Raw genomic sequence first — 15,093 nt, 5'->3', positions numbered from 1 at the left:
GGTAAAATATCAGGGTACACGATCAACTGGTCAAAGAGTGAATTTGTGCCTCTTTCCAGTATTTATTCACCAGGTTTTTTACAAAGTATCCCATTCAAAATAGATAATGATCATTTCACCTAACTTGGTCTGACTATACCTAAGGATCCAAAACTAATATTTAAATTAAATTTCGCAGAATTTATTTTAAAATTAAAACAAAATATTGAATGTTGGAAAATTCTTCCCTTATCAATGATCGGATGCATAAACTCAATTAAAATGATCTCCCTCCCCCAAATTTTTATACTTATGTCAAAATCTCCCCATTTATCTCACCGCAGCCTTTTTTAAAGACAGGGACTCCATTATCTTGTCCTATATTTGGAATGGCAAAAATGCCAGGATTTCAAAGGCACACTTGCAGAAGTCTAGATTGGAGGGAGGGTTGGACCTGCCTGTATTTAAACACTATTACTGGGCTGCCAATGTTAGGGCACTAATGTTCTGGCAACAGGGATCCTTGGATAATCAGACGCTTGCAACCCCCTTGTGGCTGAAGATGGAGGCCCGCTCTGTGAATAACTCTTCATTGCCAGCTATGCTATTATCCAAGTTTGAAAAGCCAGAGTCCTATAAGAATTTATGCTTTGTGGTAAAACAGTCAGTAAGAATTTTAAACCAGGTTAGGTGCTCTCTAAAACTACCAAATACATCAGTACAAACACCTATATGCTTTAACCATAGTTTTCTGCCTCCCTGGCATGACATATCGTACCATGACTGGAGAAAGAAGGGCTTGGTCTCACTTAATAATTTGTACATTGACGGTAAATTTGCATCATTCAGCCAACTGAAAAGAAAATATAATCTCTCCAGTTCCCATTTCTTTCGGTATTTGCAGGTTAGGCATTACACCCAATCAAAAATTGAAGATTTTCAAAATCTACCCCATGAGCATGAAATTTATGATATTTGTAAGAGCCCTCCTTTCTCCAAGCATCTTATTTCGAGAATTGTACGTTTATTTGATGACTGTATTGCTGCGCACACTGTGAAAACTAGGGAAACTTGGAAAGAAGAGTTAGATGTGGAGCTATCTGAATCCATGTGGAACACCTGTTTGTCTAATATTCATTCCTGCTCTATAAACAGTAGACACCAATTAATTAAATTTAAGATTGTCCATCGTTTACACTATTCCAAAGTCAGATTACATAGAATATATCTGTCAGTTTCCCCAGTGTGTGACAGATGTAAGGTGTCAGAGGGCACATTGTCCCATGCTTTTTGGTCCTGCTCCTCATTGACAAACTTTTGGTCTAAAATATCTGACTGGTATTCCAAAGCATATCAGAGGCCCCTTCAGCCCGAGCCTGGACTTGCTATTTTTGGCTGCTCACAAATAACAAGGGCAATTCCAACTACAATGCGGCAACCATTGGTACTGGGACTGATAGTTGCCAAGAGACTGATATTGAGGGAATGGAAGTCTCCCTCTCCTCCCTCCTTTCAGGTATGGATCACCAATATGCTATCCATAGCCTTTCCTCCTACCTCTGCACTAAGTGTGACTGTAACAACTGGCAATAGCTGCATCTGAGCCCTGTTTGTTTGGTTGCTTGCTTGTTTAATTTGGAAAATGTAAATAAATATAATATTACAAAAGAAACCAGAGTCATATTCTTACCATGGAACTACTGACATTCAACCTGGTGCATATCATGTGACTGTTCTGATGGGTTTGTCTCTTCCTGCCTTTTTTCAGGTCCGTAGACATCACTGCCTCCACCATCTGCAAGTTTTTTGTTTTGTTTTGTTGCGATTGTCTAATGTAAAGTAATGATTGTAATGTAGTTTTGCAATGGCATTTGCAAGAAACCTACCATAAATGAACTGACCAATATTCATATCTACTTTCTTTTTAGATGAGTGAACACCACACAGGAAACCAGCCAGTCACCCAGAACTGGATTGGTCTATTGTAACGCTAGCTCGGCCTGCCACTTCATCTTGGGACCAAGTTAAAGGTACAGTGGCTTTTGCATAACTTAAAATATCACAACTGAACTGACTTCTCTTACAAAATGAGATTGTTCTACATGTGTAATTTGTATTTCTATATGTTTTACAGCAACTTTTCCTGACAAGCCTTGGAGGTTCGACAGGAGGTACTGCCATCCGTCGCATGCTACGGCGAGTGGCAACCAATGACATTCTAAAAGAGTAAAGCCTGCGGGGCAGAAAGGGAAAGAAGGCCTTCCAGGACCTGACAATCTGCAGGGTTATAACAGGCAGGTGCTTGGCTGATAAGAGGTTTTAATTTGACTTGTAACTTTGCTTCATTTTGACTTCTACTCTAGCGGCCTCCCAGAAAAACTGCAGCAGGCGCGGAGGATTAAAGCAATTGTATTTTTTCCACTTTGGCCATTCACCTACACATTACATACTTCATCATTCCAATATGCATCTTGCACACTATATTTGCACTACATCCTTTTATCTTTTTTGTGTATATATATATATATATATATATATATATATATATATATATATATATATATATATATATATATATATATATATATATATATATATATATAACATACATACATACATACATACATACATATATATATATATACACACATATATACCCCAAACTTCCCTTTCCCGAAGCAACATTAACCAGCTCCGCCTGGAAGGTCCCGGGTTCCCAGGCCAGGTTGGAGATATAATCCCTCCACCTAGTCCTGGGTCTTCCCCGAGGCCTCCTCCCAGCTGGACGTGCCTGGAACACCTCCCTAGGGAGGCGCCAGGGGCATCCTTACCAGATGCCCGAACCACCTCAACTGGCCCTTTCGGCGCGCAAAGGAGCGGCTCTACCGAACTCCTCCTCACAGATGACTGAGCTTCTCACCCTATCTCTAAGGGAGACGCCAGCCACCCTCCTGAGGAAACCCATTTTGGCTGCTTGTACCCTGGATCACCGTTCTTTCGGTCATGACCCAGCCTTCATGACCATAGGTGAGGGTAGGAACGAAACCTGACCGGTAGATCAAGAGCTTTGCCTTCTGGCTCAGCTCTCTTTCGGTCCTAACGGTGCGATAGGTGGAATGTAATACCGCACCCGCTGCGCCCGATTCTCCGACCAATCTCCGCTCCATTGTCCCCTCACTCGCGAACAAAACCCCAAGGTACTTGAACTCCTTCAATTGGGGTAAGGACTCATTCCCTACCTGGAGAAGGCATTCCATCGGTTTCCTGCTGAGAACCATGGCCTCCGATTTAGAGGTGCTGATCCTCATCCCAACCGCTTCACACTCGGCCGAAAACCCGATCCAGTGAGTGCTGAAGGTTGCAGGCCGATGATGCCATCAGGACCACATCATCTGCAAAAGCAGCGATGAGATCCCCAGCCCAACCGAACTGCAACCCTCCCCACCCCGACTACGCCTCGATATGCTGTCCATAAATATTACAAACAGGATTGGTGACAAAGCGCAGCCCTGGCGGAGGCCAACCCTCACCTGAAACGAGTCCGACTTACTGCCGAGAACCCGGACACAGCTCTCACTTTGGTCGTACAGAGAACCCGGACACAGCTCTCACTTTGGTCATACAGAGATTGGATGGCCCTGAGTAGAGACCCCCTCACCCCATACTCCCGCAGCACCTCCCATATATATATATATATATATATATATATATATATATATATATATATATATATATATATATATATATATATATATATATATATATACACACACACACACATATACATATATATTAGGGCTGCAGCTATCGATTATTTTAGTAATCGAATATTCTACCGATTATTCCATCGATTAATCGAGTAATCGGATAAGAAATACTTAGTAAGAAATACTTAGTAAACAGCAATAGTAAATATTTATTATTGCGGTTTACTAAAAAAAAGGAAACCCGTCGCTTGTATATATACAAAAGACTGGTTTCCTTTTTTAGAAAAAGCTAAAAATTTTATTGCCAAATTCCAAGACCCTTAAAAAGAAATACATTACAATAGTACATTTTTGGTGGCCCAATTCCCCTTATTGCCTCTGGCTCTTTGCACTGGATATGCAAAAGATCTGTTCACTGACCAGAGGGTTTACAGCAGGGCTACTCAACTACACTGTTCTGGGGGACACATTTTCAGAAGCCTAATACACAGTAGGAGCATAGCTATATCTATGGTGAGGAGAAAGAAATAAAGAATGCATGATGACGTCTACTCACGCGTACATATTAAGTAGCCATGCTGGGGGGAGGAGCCGGTTTGTCTCCGGCAGCAGCTACATTTCCAAAGATTAGAAGCAAACTAATAAAAAGTTACACTACAAACCGACAGCTTTCGTTTCAGCTTGGTAAAACATCGCTATTAGCAGAGTAGCATGTTGTAGGCTAGTTGTGTAAAACATCGCTATTAGTAAAATAGCATGCTGCAGGCTAGTTGTGTAAAACATCGCTATTAGCAGAGTAGCATGTTGTAGGCTAGTTGTGTAAAACATCGCTATTAGCAAAATAGCATGCTGCAGGCTAGTTGTGTAAACAGCGCGGTGGACGAGAGCAGCAGACGTTAGCTACCTTGTGTCGGGTTGGCTCCGTGGAATGGATGAGTACACAGGAGGTTTGTTACAGAGGTGATGTAGCAGCATGTTTGCAGCTTACAAAATGATCCCAAACTTTCTGTCGTTTTTCCCTGTCTCTCCCTTTTAGACCCTCGCTATTTTCGGTCTTCCTTCATTTGTAATCTGGGCCGTCAGTCTGTGTCCGCAGAAGCGAAACCTCTTGTCGCTTAGTAATAATCCTCCGTGCGGAAACACAGTGAGCCGTACAACCTTAATTACATTGATTTAACGAAGCTTCGAGGCAAAGAATTTTGCTTTGAGGATTTTTTGTAATCGAATTATTCGAGTTATTCGAAGAATCGTTGCAGCCCTAATATATATATACATATACATATATATACACACATATACATATACATACATATATATAGTTATATATAGTATATTAAAGTTTGAAAATCCCATCAAGTTTGCCTGTTCATTCATTTCTGCTAATATATAATTCATTTCTGCTCATGCATAGACAGTTTAAAGTAATTATAAAATTGGTATCATGGTTGTATAAGTTTTTTAAAGGTTAGGAGAACGTTTTCTAAAAGGTTGCAGCATTAGGGGAACGTTAGGGGAACGTTCTGTAGCCAAAAACTAACTTTCCCGGAACGTTAAACCGACTTTCCATTACAACCGAAACACAACTAAAACCTAACCAAACCCAACCTTCAGGGAATGTTCCTGCAACAAAAAACGAACGTTTTGGGAACCAAAAATTGTTTACCTGGGATGGCTGTGAATGCAGGTCATTGGTTGGGACTATGGCTGTGGGATTTGCATACAAAGTACGTACCATGTCAATGAATTTGGCTCCCAAACCAAGCCTCTCCATTACTTGCCACAGGTAGTTCCATTCTAGGCGGTCAAAAGCCTTTTCTGCATCCAGTGATAAAACTGCTGCCATTGTTGGGAGGTTTTTGGCTTCTTCTATTACATGGAGTAATCTGCTTATATTGTCTGCAGCTTGACGCCATGGTATAAACCCTGATTGGTAGGGGTGGACTAGCTTCTCGATGAAGCGTTCTAGGCGTAGTGCCAAGACTTTGGAATAAAGCTTAATATTATTCCCAATGAGGCTGATGGGCCTGTAATTTGAAAACTCCATAAGATCTTTGCCCTTTTTGTGTATGATTGAAATTAGTGCAGTGTTGGTTTATTGATGAAAGGTGCCCCTCTCAATGGCCGAGGTTAAAGTTTGTAAAATGAAAGGTCCTAGTGTGTCAAAGAACTGTAGTAAGCTCTTTTAGGAACTTTTGGCACTGCGTCAGATCTGGATTGCAGGAGGATTGATACAGCTTTGAATGAAAGGATTGGAAAGTGGCAGTGATCTCCTAAGGATTCGTTAAAATACCTCAGTCCATGCGGATGCTATTGATAGCAGCTCTGGACTTGCTTTGTTTTAATTTCAGAGCTAGCAATTTGCTTGGTTTACAGCCGTTAAAATTGTAATTTTTGCCTCACTCTGTGCATTATGAATTCAGCTCTCCTTTTTAGCAAGTCATTTAGCTCTGCTCGATTTGTGACTAAAATAGTAGGTGTAGATTTAGAAAAACAAGTCTTCAGAGATTGCTCTAACGATTTACAATGTTCTTCCAACTCTTCAATCCTTGCCTCTCTCTTTTTCTTCAAATTTGCTGCAAGGGAGACATAAAATCTAATAAATCCTTTAGTGGCTTGCCAGATGTACACCGGGTCCGAAACTGAGCCAGTATTGATTGATATGAACTCCGCTAGTTTGGCTCCAAATTCTGTATTAAAAGCTGTGTTTGGGAATTATTAAATTGCCACCTTCTAGATTTTTCTCCTATCATATCACAATGGAATGTGGTTATCAGTGCATTGTGGTCAGAAAGGATTGCTGGTTCCACTGCTATTGTGTGGAACATTGCCTTAAGAACACTGGAGCACAAAAAATAATCAGTGCGGGAGTGGGTGCGGTGACGTGTGGAAAAAAAAAGGTGTAATCCTTGCTAGTAGGATTGTGCATTCTCCATACGTGTGTAAGATTGTGGCATTCCACGACTGCATTAAACATGTCCGATATGTGTTTTTGGGCTTTCGTGTGGCTGACCCCTGATCAATCCTGATTTCAGTCTAGTACTGCATTCATGTCTCCCCCTATAATTAGTGAGTATTCATTGAGAGAAAGCAATTCATTGGTTAGGCGTGGGAAAAAGCTTTCATCATATGTAGTCGGTGCATATACTGAGACAAAGGCTATTTTCCTACTCCTTATCGTAGCACATATATAAGATATCCTGCCTGAAGAGTCTTTACTACTTTTGTCTATGGTGAGTGTGCATCTCTGTGACAGCAAAACAATGGAACAATGGAGCTCAAAACTGCCCCTCCTGTCTTAAGTCACAGGTTAACTGAAACAGGTCTAATGCTTTCCTATGTTAAACATGAACAATGTTAAAAAAAAAACACTAAGTACCAACCATCTATTAAGTTCTGAAATAAACTGTATGAAAAACAAATCAGCCGTGTAGGAGTAATATGCATAGATTATAAAATGCCGTCAAATCAAATGCTCCTTGTAACTCGGCTCCCAAGCTCATACGTTATAATTCGACCATGTTGGCAAGAAACTATGTAAGAGTAGTAAATATAGATTATAAAATAAATGTATCATGTTCTTAGGCTGTGTATATTGAGGAGTCCCTGTCCGTCATGTTTTAAGCCTCATCAAACATTCCTTTAAACGTCAGGTTGCCAAACTTACATGCAGTGTCCTCAGTTGAACTTGCAGTGTTCCAAATACGCTAATCCACAGTCGTCGGGTCCGCCCGCTCGCTTCCCGCACTTGAGGTCCCCACGCCGCCCTCCGGGCCCGATGACAGCTCCCAGTCCGGTCGCGAAGCATCCAGCGCGGGCGTCACGTCCCTTTCCTTCATATCCAAATCCCGACAGAACTTGTCCGCTTCCTTGGGTGCAGTGAATGTGAACATCATCCCTCCTTGATTTACTCTCAGAGCCGGATAAATGAGAAACTTTGGAATGGCTTTAGCATGTAGCTTGCGCTGCACTCCTATAAATCCCTGGCGCCACTGTAGTCAGGCTTAAAGGAGAATTCCGGCCAATTTTTACGTTAATCTTGATCACTATAGCTACGCGAGTACTTTCGATAGAAAAAACCCTGACCCGAATCAGTGCAGGTAACACGGAGAAGCTGCAGCTACGTACTACAAGCGTCCCCTGAGCTAAAACGGCAGTGCTCGGGGCAAGTTTTAGAGTGCCTTTGTGCCTCTTAACAGACACAAAATGCAATTAATATGTCTGTGCCACATGAATAGGGCCCTTACGTGTCAACAAGATGCGTTTTCAACTCAGACATTGTTTAAATTCACCTACCCTGGTCCCTGTCTCGATCCTGCCGGCTTGCCCTGCTAGCTGATAGCCGTTAGCTGCTAGCTGCCGTCCGGTGAGTGTATTCAGACAGGCTTCTGTGATAATCATCCCAATAACAATCCACAGAGCGGTGGTGGTGTGGCTATGTCCTCCAGAGGACAGGTCATGTCACGTCTTGAAGTGTATTCCCCCCTAAAAAAAAACAGTAGTGCAGTAGTAGCTGTTAGCTGCTAGCTGCCCTCCGGTGAGTGTGTACAGCCAGATAGCTGTTAGCCGTTAGCTGCTAGCTGCCGTCTGGTGAGTGTATGTACCAGGGTAGGTGAATTTAAACAATGTCTGAGTTGAAAACGCATCTTGTTGACACGTAAGGGCCCTATTCATGTGGCACAGACATATTAATTGCATTTTGTGTCTGTTAAGAGGCACAAAGGCATTTTAAAACTTGCCCCGAGCACTGCCGTTTTAGCTCAGGGGACGCGTGTAGTACGTAGCTGCAGCTTCTCCGTGTTACCTGCACTTATTCGGTCGAAATTTCTCTGCACTACTATAGCGATCAAGATTGATGGTAAAAATTGGCAGAAGGTTGCCATTAGAGAATCGCGTCAATCGGGCCTTCCTGCTGTGCATGTATCGCCCCCTGAATAATTGCCTCAAGGTCCTGGTATCTCAGAACCCTGAGAATCAGTGTGCGTGTTCCTGCACCCTTGCCGTAGATTCTGTGTGCCCTGTCAATTTTGATGGTAGCCCTGTTCTGTAGGGATGGAATCCATTTTTGCAACTGGGTCATCTTTCTCGCCGCCTTCCTTCAGTCCGATGATCCGGACGTTATTTCTTCTCGATCTATCTTCCAGTTCAGCCAACTTCAGCTCAAATTTCCTCTGGTCATCAATACAGGCTTTCACCATGTTTCTCATCTGTCTGTTATCCTTCTGCGCCTCGTCTAGTCACTGTATTAAATCTCTTACTGTAGTTCCCTGCCTCTCCAGCTCTGTCCTGATGTGTTGAAGCGAGGTTGCTGCCAACGCCTCCTTCACTGCGATGCAGACCACTGATTGAAGCCCGTATTGTTGCCTTTCTAGAACCCTGGCCTCCTCCATACGTATGTCCGCATTAGCATCCGAAACCTCGCTAGCCGTCGCCATGCTAGCCGAGTTAGCAGAATTCTTTGCTTGGTTAAACTGCAGCGGGGTCTGCTTTTTCACTTCTTGACATATGCTTGACATAGGATAATGCAGAGATGGGGCAAAGTGCGAGTCGTCGGTCACATGATCTCCTTGTAATGTTTTTCTTGAAAATCACAATGAGAGGAAACACTGACAAGTTTTATGTGTGGCAGCCTTTTGCAGACTTGCAAGTCTTACCAGACTAAGTTACGTTATATTTTGTATGTATGCATATGATTCCAACTAAGCCAAGGTGGGGTGGGGTGGGGAGGGTGGGTTGAGTGCTTTTTAGATTTGTTTTTTCTTTGCCTTCTGTGTATAATTTGTTGTGCTCTGTGTCACTTTGTTTTTTGTTTAAAATCTAAATTGTACAAAATCTCCATTTCCATGTAACTTGATTCAGTTTTCAATGAAATATGTTGCAAAAAAAAAAAAAGTCAGTGCCGATAATGCTATTTTTCAAGCTAACGTAGCTGCCATATTTAACAGGACCAGCATGAGTGCGGTTTTCATGTTAAAGTAGGCAATGAGGCTGTTCACTGACTACGTTTACATGCAGCCAATAACCCGTTCAAAACCGGAATATTAGCAATAACCCGGTCGTGCACGGCCATGTAAACACCGGCAAAAACACGAATATGCTCATATTCCGGTTTTTAAAAACCCGAATATGCTACATGGGTTACCCCTTTTCTAACCCGAAATTTTGGTCATGTAAACGCGTATTGGCATATCCCCATCAAAAGGAACATTGATTTGTGTTCTGCGCGGATGTTCTATTCGCACAGGAATCTTGGTCTTTTGAGTAGAGGAACTTCTTGTATGCGCCGAAAACATAGTTATAATAATAATTTTAACCATAATAATATAGTTACATGTCAATGCAGAAAATCTGCCGCAGTACGCGTACGCGAAGTAAACAAGAAGTAGAGGTAAACATTGCGAGACGCAGCACAGCACCACACTTTTGGAGCGAGGAGGAAACCAAGAGAATTTCTTTATTAGTGTGGTGAAAACCATGAATATAATGTCTTTTGTTGACGGCAGAAAGTACCGAGATAGTGAGATTTATAAGAAGGTGACCGAAAAGTTATTGCGTCTTAATGTTGTCGCCGTTTACGTCGGGATATTGCCAATTGATTACAAATTCCATGTAGGAGTAACTCTCTCTGCTCACGCATGTAAACGGGTTATTCCGAATGTTTCAGAAACCCGAATAGTGACCTTAACCCAACCATAACCTGAAAATTGACAGCTTGTAAACATAGTCATTGTTCCAGTTGCTCACACTCAAAGGGGAGAGAGAGCGGATGACCATTCGCTGGATTTCAGTGAGCTTTCTGCTCACTGAGCTCTGCAGAGTCGTGTCATGGCATTGCATAAAGTGCTGAAGCAGCAGCGGCGGCCCGCCGCTAAGAAATGTATAGAGCGAAAACATTGTATGCCATTTACATAACCTTTATAAAATTCTGAATTTTGTCATAATGAGTAATAGTGGAATATTGGTGTGCATGTAACATCAACATCAAATTGATCAACATGGTTTATCAGCAGATAAGATATTTTGGCATATATTTAAGAATTTTTGGAACTATCAGGGCAGATAAGTGCTCTTCAGGAAATATACATAGACAACCAAGTTTTAAATTGTTTAAGACTGATTGAGTACCGTGTTCTTGTGGAAGATGTCCAAGTCCAAGAAGTCAACATTACCACTGGTACTAGCACAGGTGCTGGACATCCGCCTCTGGATATTCCAGGCGACATACTTTGTGTTGTCCAGCCTATCAACCCGAGAAAACGCGGATCTGTTTGGTGTGTCATCCAGCACGATTCAGAGGAGATTGGCAGAAGAAAGCCTTAGATGAATTAACTTACTTATTGAGCTAAAGAGCAGGCTAAAAATATTTATACTACAGTAAAATGCGGCCTGTATTATACATGTTTTCCCCACCATAGCTACTCTTTAGCACAATAAGTTAACTCACCTAAGGCCTTCTTCGGCCAGTCTCCTCTGAATCATGCTGGATGCACACCAAACAGATCCGCTATTTCTCGGGTTGATAGACTGGACAATACAAAGTTAGCCAGGATGTCGCCTGGAATTTCCAGAGGCAGGCGTCCAGCACCTGTGCTTGTAGTACCAGCACAGGAGCCAGCACATGACTTGGACATCTTCCACAGGAGCACGGTATTCAGTCTTAAACTATTTAAAACTTCGTCGTCTATGTATATTTCTTGAAGAGCGCTTATATGATACATAAATGTGGACTTTTTTTTACATTAAATAAGTAAAAGTAAAAAATGTTAATATATTTATTTAACTAATTGATTCATTTATATATGAATATTTACATGTATTTAATTATTTATGTATTCATTGTCTCATTTATTTATTTCATGATGTGTTTCAAAGGCATATTTATTTTTTATGTATTCATCTATTTATGTATATATTATGTATTTATTCATTTATTTAATACTAAATGAAACGGAATTCCATATTGAACAGGTAAGCATTAGCTTCAGGCTAATTTATCACGGCTACTAGGGATGGGTATTTTATGTCATTTTGTCATATCTGCCACATGGCGAATAAATGTTTGTACCAAAATAGTTATTAATATAAATAAAAGTCTTTTTCAGTCTTCATTTTGGTGAAGGTAGAGCTACTTTCTTCTGCAGGTCGGAGCTTCGCGGGCGCGGGCCGACACACACACACACACACACACACACACACACACACACACGTGACATATGCCTGTCACCTGCAGGTTGTCAACTGTGTGCTTTGGAATGAAAGGGAGAAATCAGGACGCCAAGTAACATGGGGGATATCGCTCATATACTTTTTTTTTTTTTTGACAGCGCCTTAACTACAGGCCTATGTTAGTGTTATTTTTAGCGGTTCCCACCGTAAATCTAAGCTGAGGAAGTGTGTCTGTCTGTCGGGTGGAGAGGATGGCGAGGTTGTGGTGTTTTAGCGGTTCCTACCATAATACTAAGCCGAGGAAGTGTGCAGAGGTGTCAAGTAACAAAGTACAAATACTTCGTTACCTTACTTAAGTAGAAATTTTGGGTATCTATACTTTACTGGAGTAATTATTTTACAGCAGACTTTTTACTTATACTCCTTACATTTTAATGCAATTACTTGTACTTTCTACTGCTTAAATTTAAAAAAAAACAACCTTGTTACTCCTGTATAGACAGGCCACACAAGGGTAATTGTTACTAAGCCTACCAACATTGGTACACCAATTTTCTTGTCCAGTTTTGTTATCTTACATCCATTGCCCTCATAGCTTCCTGCAGCTAAGCTTGGATGTACATTTACATTCCAATAAAGGCTATTGATAACATGCCTCTGAAGTTTGACTTTTTGCACCATTACAATACTTTTAAGCAACTAGTCATGATATCTTCCGCTCCATGAAACACAAGTTAATGCTCAGTAGTACACATATATGGTTCTTTAATGTATACACCTCTGGAAGTGTGTCTGTCAGTTGGGTAGAGAGGACAGCGAGGTTGTGGTGTTTTCCCACAGTAATTCTAGGTGACTCTCTCCAGTATTTTGAATTTTTACTGCAGTAACTATTTTAAACACTAGCTGTCAGTATAACATATTGCACCTTTAATGTACATTTAAGTGCTTTAAATATCGAAAGAGAGGAATTTTGGTGCATAGAACAAGACCAATCCAATAATGAAGGAATTCAGGAACCTCACTTAGTTAATTTAGAATTAAAAAATATTTACAAGAACTTAAATACAACTTAACTAGAAATCTCAATAAAAGAATTACAGAGTGAGGGCATTTCATTAGGATGTGAACATGGCTATTCATTGTAAACAAAAAAGGCAAAGATTGTCATTACTGTTCAAATTACGGATCTTTAGAACTTATACAGTTGTAAAATTATATGCTAGGGTTGTGCCGATGGACGATATCATCGTCCATCGTGATGGCTGCCCGACATCACGATGGAGAGCAACCATCTGCATCTGTTCATGTGCGCTGCAAGAGTAATGTTTCTGTTTGTTGAATGCGTTATTCAGTGCAAACATAACCGTGAATGTAGTTTAAACTCAGTAATGATGGTATGTTAGGTTATTACTGTCGCTCTGTTGAAGGCAGACGTCCCACTGTACTGTCGTTACGCAGATCACGGACATCTGATTGATTTTACTGCACCGTAGTTAAGTGAAAGTAGGTCATGTTGTAAAACCTACCAGCAGGGCACCATTTACAGAGGGCATTTAAAAGTATTTCTAATCGTTTCTATGTTAACTGTTGGCCCATAGTAGTAGGAAAAAACTATTTATGTAAAGCTACCGCCCCGGGCCCGACGACGATATCATCGTCCATCACGATGTTTTACTGTAACCATCGTCAACTGCCAATTTAGGGGACATCGCCCAACCCTATTATATGCTATAAGGTACTTTCAACTCTAGTACATCCTGACCAAACAAGGTTTGTGAAACGGATTATCTTCAGATAATATCAGACATCCTCTTTCCAAACTTCTAACATCTTGGTGGGTCATGTCAGTGGATTCTGAAAAGACATTTGACAAGCCAGAGCTTGATTTACTGTCAATACTGTTGCAGGGCACAATGCTAACCTCTTGTGAATCAGAACTGAATCGATTTGGGAAATCAGGGTCGATACCCGGCCCTACTACTAAAGTTTCAATTGGGTCCTCACTCCAGTTGCTCTGGCCCTAATAATAATAATAATAATAATAATAATAATAATAATAATAATAATAATAATAATAGAAATTTCAACAGGCCTTCGCCAACCATTAGTTGATGCAGGCCCTAACTACTTTGCTTCTGTTGTGTCTGTGTAAGCGGTGGTTTGGGAGTATAACCGATGCTATAGGGCCCCCAAAAGTCTATGGCCGGCCCTTCATAGATGGACAAGAACACCGATAGATAAGAGCGACTGGAAGCCGCAGTAGAAAGGTTGTAACGCCATGGCGCGGGCTTACTGACTCAGTGGAAAAGAGGCAACACTGACAGAACCCCAACCCCCAGTGCAGTACCGCTGCAATAACTGGCTTCACACACACTTCACAAACAGATCCATGATAGGCGTGGTGCAACTGCTAATATTTTTGTAGCGTTTTTAAAGCTGTGTAAAAGATAACATTTCAGAATAAAAGATGGCTGTTGCAACAAACGACAGGCCGGGTTCATCCTGTCCGCTGCTCCATGGGAGCTGGTAACACTGCATAGGCAGGAGAAATAACGTCTTTATACGATATTTTCATTACTGTACCACACATGTTTAAATGCAAAGCATTTATATTTTTAAACGACTATTAAGACTTGACTGACACGATTGGCGCGTTTGATTGCCGTTTATTGACGGACGATGCTAAATCACCCTCGCTGTTTAATAGTCCTCATCACATCAGCTATCCCCATTTCTCATGACCTATGACGAAACGGACTGAATACAAATAAAATACAAACCTGTTTGACTAAGAAGAATCCGATGTTCAACCTTTCGTCTGTGTGGTCTGTGCGGTCTTTAGCTTCTGCGCTCTCACGCCTGTGTTCCGTCAACAGCAGCAAATGGAACACTTCCGGTCTATTTTTCAGAAAAAAAGCAAATCTTTACAGTATTTTACGATGGTAATAATTAGGCTATAATTTCCACGAGTCTCTATTTAGAAAGTTGTAGAAAGTAGTTGACATGATAAAGGTGATCTTTTTATCCAGTTACAGCACATCTATGGAAGCCCATTTCGGCCAGTAAATTAATTATTATTATGAGATAAAAAGTACAGTTATGAGATAAAAAGTCAAATAGTGACAAAATGTCATAATTATGAGATAAGAGGTCAAAATTGTTATATAAAAAGTAGAGATGCCCTGATCACAATTTTAGCTGCTGATTGATTGATCATCAATTAGCAATATCCCCACTAACAGAA

The 15,093-nt window shown here is 41.1% G+C and overlaps 1 protein-coding gene across 2 annotated transcripts in view; it reads right to left on the bottom strand.

Moving 5' to 3' along the window:
- The window catches only part of macir (macrophage immunometabolism regulator), a 52,307-nt gene extending 37,574 nt beyond the window's left edge, over positions 1-14,733 (bottom strand). The window contains exon 1 of one of the 2 annotated variants that reach the window (XM_039779411.1): positions 14,630-14,733. The gene's annotated coding sequence lies outside the window, so the exon portion shown is untranslated. The remainder of the gene's footprint in view (positions 1-14,629) is intronic. The other variant, XM_039779412.1, reaches the window with a different exon arrangement.
- Between the last annotated feature and the right edge of the window lie 360 nt (positions 14,734-15,093).

This window comes from Perca fluviatilis, chromosome 17, assembly GCF_010015445.1.
Source record: "Perca fluviatilis chromosome 17, GENO_Pfluv_1.0, whole genome shotgun sequence".
In the NCBI taxonomy this organism is placed as follows: domain Eukaryota; kingdom Metazoa; phylum Chordata; class Actinopteri; order Perciformes; family Percidae; genus Perca; species Perca fluviatilis.
Note: the sequence above shows the minus strand (reverse complement) of the source record. Positions and strands in the feature narration are given on the sequence as shown.